At 49.2% G+C, this 5,357-nt stretch overlaps 1 long non-coding RNA gene across 1 annotated transcript; it reads left to right on the forward strand.

Annotated features, from left to right (window-relative positions):
• Positions 1–380: 380 nt before the first annotated feature.
• On the forward strand, positions 381–3,620 carry LOC118158881. The gene is made up of 3 exons (XR_004746925.1): positions 381–822; positions 1,595–1,597; positions 3,610–3,620. It is a non-coding gene; the product is annotated as an uncharacterized LOC118158881 (long non-coding RNA).
• Positions 3,621–5,357: the final 1,737 nt, after the last annotated feature.

Consider the following 5,357-nt stretch of genomic DNA (forward strand, 5'->3'; position numbering starts at 1 on the left):
CAAGTGCAAAATCCTAAAAACATGATAGAATGTTTGAGAGTTGTATGCCCTGACCCTGACAATGCCGGAGAACGACAGCTTGCGGCATTGTGCTGGGTCCTGGCTTACTCCTACCAAACACTGTTTAACATCATCCAGCACCTTGAAGAGAGGGAGAAAGTCTCTGAATCTGATGACTAGATAACACATGCTGTGGCTGACCCAGAGGACCAACCGACTATGGTATCAGTCGCCCCCATATTCAAGTCAAAAAAATGGAAATGGAAGTCAGCTCGTTTAGTAAGGGAAGAAGCGTCTCCTAAGAAGGAAGGAGAAGGGGAAGAGGCAGGCACCTCTAAAGCAGTGCCATCACGAAAACAGCAGGAAGATGAGATGGAAATCATAAAGGAATCAGAAACCACTCGATCCCTATCCCTGAGCGAGTTGCGAGAAATACGAAAGGATTATGGTCGACACCCAGGTGAACACATCCTCACCTGGCTGCTTCGATGCTGGGACACAGGGGCCAATAGCCAACAATTAGAAGGCAATGAAGCCAAGCAGTTGGGATCCCTTTCTAGAGAAATGGTAATTGATAAAGGAATTGGGAGAGGGACACAGGTTCTCAGCCTCTGGAGGCGACTCCTGGCAGCTGTGAAAAAAAGGTACCCCCATAAGGAAGACATTGTATATCAAGTAGGCAAGTGGGCCACTGTGGATAAAGGTCTCCAGCAACTGAGGGAATTAGCGGTGCTGGAGATGATTTATAGTGATTTGGACAATGCCCAGACACCTAAAGATCCCGATGAAGTCCAGTGCACAACAACCTAGTGGCGGAAGTTTGTACGGGCTGCACCATCATCACATGCCAGTACACTGGCAATATTTAATTGGGATGAGGGCATGGGACCAACAGTGTATGATCTGTCCTGTCAGCTTAAAAAATATGAAGACAATCTCTCTGCTCCACTACGGGCCTGTGTCTCAGCTGTGGAGAAACTGTCCGAAAGACTTGACCACCTCGCAGAACGAGCATATTCCCTCCCATCCAGACAGAGTGATATTTCAGCCACTAAGAATCAGTATTTTCCTGCTCGAGAGAGAGAGTACCCAAGACGCACACCACGTGGCACCTTGTGGTTTTATCTGCGTGACTATGGGGAAGATATGAGGAAATGGGATGGTCTACCTACTTCAACCCTAGCTGCTCGGGTACGTGAAGTGAAAGGAAATACAGCAGCAAGAAGAGGGGCCTCTAAGAAAAACACCACTCCAGTTTCTGTTGGGCAGTTCTCCAGAGGCAGTAGAAGAGCTGATGTTATTTTTGACCCCGATGAACGGACCTCTGTTTCTCATTTGCAAGAATTAAGTGGCAGATGCTCCAACCAGGACTAGAGGGGCCCTTCCTCTGGCCAGGTAGAGGAGTGGGATAACCCGATTTATTGGACTGTGTGGATCTGATGGCCTGGCACATTGGAACCACAAGAATACAAAGCTCTAGTGGACACTGGCACTCAATATACTTTAATGCCATCAGGCTACCAAGGGACAGAACCCATCTGTATCTCTGGAGTGACAGGGGGATCCCAGCAGCTAACTGTATTGGAAGCTGAAGTGAGTCTAACTGGGAATGAGTGGCAAAAGCATCCCATTGTGACTGGCCCAGAGGCTCCATGCATCCTTGGCATAGACTACCTCAAGAGAGGGTACTTCAAAGATCCAAAAGAGTACCGGTGGGCTTTTGGCATAGCTGCTTTAAGTACAGAGAAGATTAGGCAGCTGTCTACCCTACCTGGCCTTTCAGAAGACCGCTCCGTTGTAGGATTGCTTAAGGTTGAAGAACAGCAGGTACCAATCGCTACCACAGCGGTGCACCGATGGCAATATCGCACCAACCGAGACTCCCTAATTCCCATCCATGAGTTGATTCATCGGCTGGAGAGTCAAGGAGTGATCAGCAAGACTCGTTCACCTTTTAATAGTCCTATATGGCCAGTGCGAAAGTCTAATGGCGAGTGGAGGCTAACGGTGGACTATCGCGGCCTGAACGAAGTCACGCCACCTTTGAGTGCTGCAGTGCCAGACATGCTAGAACTTCAGTACAAACTAGAGTCAAAGGCAGCCAAGTGGTACGCCACAATTGATATCGCTAATGCATTTTTCTCCATCCCTCTGGAAGCAGCATGCAGGTCGCAGTTTGCTTTCACTTGGAGGGGTATCCAATACACCTGGAATCGGCTGCCCCAGGGGTGGAAACACAGCCCTACCATTTGCCATGGACTGATCCAGTCTGCACTGGAACAAGGGGGAGCTCCTGAACACCTGCAGTACATTGATGACATCCTTGTGTGGGGCAACACAGCAGAAGAAGTTTTTGAGAAAGGGAAAAAAGTAATCCAAATTCTCCTGAAAGCTGGTTTTGCCATTAAACAGAGTAAGGTCAAGGGACCTGCACAGGAAATCCAGTTCCTGGGAGTAAAATGGCAGGATGGACGTCGCTATATTCCGATCGATGTGATCAACAAAATAATGGCAATGTCTCCGCCAAATAAGAAGGAAACACAAGCTTTTCTAGGCCTTGTGGGATTCTGGAGAATGCATGTTCCAGGCTATAGTCAACTTGTGAGTCCTCTATATGGAATGACTCGAAAGAGAAACTATTTCGAGTGGGGCCCCGAGCAACAACAGGCCTTTGAACAAATCAGACAAGAAATAGCTCGTGCAGTAGCCCTTGGGCCTGTCCGTACCAGACCAGCGGTGCAAAACATACTTTACACTGCAGCTGGGGAGCATGGCCTCACCTGGAGCCTCTGGCAGAAGACCCCAGGAGAAACTCGAGGTCGACCTCTGGGTTTCTGGAGTCGGGGCTATCGAGGATCAGAAGCCAATTACACCCCAATTGAAAAAGAGATACTAACAGCATATGAGGGTGTTCGAGCTGCTTCAGAAGTTGTGGGTACAGAAGCACAGCTCCTCTTGGCACCACGGCTACCTGTGCTACATTGGATGTTCAAAGGAAAAATCCCCACTACACATCATGCGACTGACGCTACGTGGAGTAAGTGGATAGCGTTAATTACACAGCGGGCTCGAATGGGGAAACCTAATCGCCCAGGAATCCTGGAAGAGATCATGGACTGGCCAGAAGGCAGAGATTTCGGAGTGCCAACAGAAGAGGTAACTTGTGCTGGAGAGGCACCACCATACAGCGAGTTGCCAGAAGACAGAAAGCAGTATGTGTTGTTCACTGACAGATCCTGCCGTGTGGTAGGGAGCCATCGGAAATGGAAAGCTGCTGTGTGGAGTCCCACACAACAAGTTGTGGAGGCCACAGATCGGGAAGGTGAGTCAAGTCAGTTTGCAGAAGTGAAAGCCATACAACTAGCCCTAGAGATTGCTGAAAGAGAAAAATGGCCAGTACTGTATCTCTACACTGAGTCATGGATGGTGGCAAATGCTCTATGGGGATGGCTGCGGCAATGGAAACAGAACAACTGGCAGTGCAGAGGTAAACCCATCTGGGCTGCTACCCTGTGGCAAGATATTGCTGCCCGAGTAGAAAACCTGTCTGTAAAGTTACGTCATCTAGATGCCCACATGCCTAAGAATCGTGCCACCGAAGAACATCAGAACAACAAAGAGGTGGATCGAGCTTCAAAAATTGAAGTGGCTCAGGTGGACCTGGACTGGGGACGTAAGGGTGAGCTGTTTGTAGCTCGATGGGCCCATGACACATCAGGGCATCTAGGGAGGGATGCCACATACAGATGGGCTCCTGATCAAGGGGTGGGCCTGACCATTGAGGCCATCATGCAGGTTACCCATGAGTGTGAGACATGTGCTGCAATCAAACAAGCCAGGAGGGTAAAGTCTCCCTTGAACAGGGGGAGATGGCTTGGATTTCGATATGGTGAGGCCTGGCAGACTGACTACATCGGACCACTCCCACAAACCCGCCAAGGCAAACGTTACATACTAACCATGGTAGAAGCAACAACTGGGTGACTGGAAACATTCCCAGTAAACCATGCCACCGCCCGAAACACTATCTTGGGCCTGGAAAGACAAGTGCTGTGGCGACATGGTACACCAGAGAGAATTGAATCCGACAATGGGAGTCACTTTCGAAACAATTTGGTCACTTCCTGGGCCAAGAGGCATGGCACTGAGCGGGTGTATCACATCCCTTATCACCCACAAGCTTCTGGGAAGGTTGAGAGATACAATGGACTGTTAAAAACTATGTTACGAGCATTGGGTGCTGGGACGTGGAAACACTGGGACATAAATCTACCAGAGGCTACTTGGCTAGTTAACAACAGAGGGTCTGACAGCCATCCTGGTCCTGCTGAAACAAAGCCCCTGCACATTGTGGGAGAAGCTAAAGTCCCCATAGTGCACGTAGGGAAGTGGATGGGGAAGGTGGTGTGGGTTGCTCCTGCCATGGAAAAAGGCAAACCCACTCGCGGGATTGTCTTTGCCCAAGGACCAGGGTATACCTGGTAGGCAATACAGAAGGATGGGGATATCAGGTGCGTGCCTCAAGGAGATTTAACCTTGAGAGAAAAATAATCTGTAATCGAAGTTATGTGTTGTAGGAGGACACTGCAGAACCAAGGACAGGTCAACTTCGCAAGGAACCGGGCAAGTGCAGCAGTGATGTGAGCGAAGCTGGTGCTGGCATCAAGAAAACCAAGTCCGCCTGCCCTGAGTGACCACTTTGACAGATGAAGCTGAAACCATCAACAGCTTTCATGAACATTTTGGGGAGAAGCCTATGGAATGAAAAGAAGTACAGATGTATAAATACTTTAATGGACAGAGAACAACGGTGATGAGAATATCTATATACTAAAGTATGTGGACCCGAGTGTGACACAAATGTTATGGATTAAGAGGTGGAGGTTGTGCTGGGTCTGTCTGGGATGGAGTCACCTTTCCCTGCAGCAGCCCACACAGTGCTGTGCTCTGCACTTGTAGCTGGAACAGCACTGGTATCACTTCAGTGTTGAGACTATTGCTGCATAGTGCTGGCACTGCATCAGAACTCCCTCCAAGCCCCCAAGAGCCAGCAGGCTGGGGGTGGGCAAGTGATGGGGAGGGGACATTGCCAGGACAGGTGGCCTAAAATGACCAAAGGGATATTCCATAACACCTAATGTCATACTCAGCAATAAAAAGGGGGGCTCTCGTGCAGGAGGGTGGTCCTCCTGAACAACTGTTACGCATTTTTAGGCCCTGCTACCCAGGACATGGCCAAACATCGCTCATTGATAGGAAGTAGAGAATAACTTGTTTTTCCCTTTCTCTCTGTGCTCTGTTGTTTCTTTTGCTTCTTTTTCTCCCCATTCCCCTTCCCTTTAATTAAATCATTCTCA

This window comes from Oxyura jamaicensis, unplaced genomic scaffold (genome assembly GCF_011077185.1).
Source record: "Oxyura jamaicensis isolate SHBP4307 breed ruddy duck unplaced genomic scaffold, BPBGC_Ojam_1.0 oxyUn_random_OJ59941, whole genome shotgun sequence".
NCBI classification, from domain to species: Eukaryota; Metazoa; Chordata; class Aves; order Anseriformes; family Anatidae; genus Oxyura; species Oxyura jamaicensis.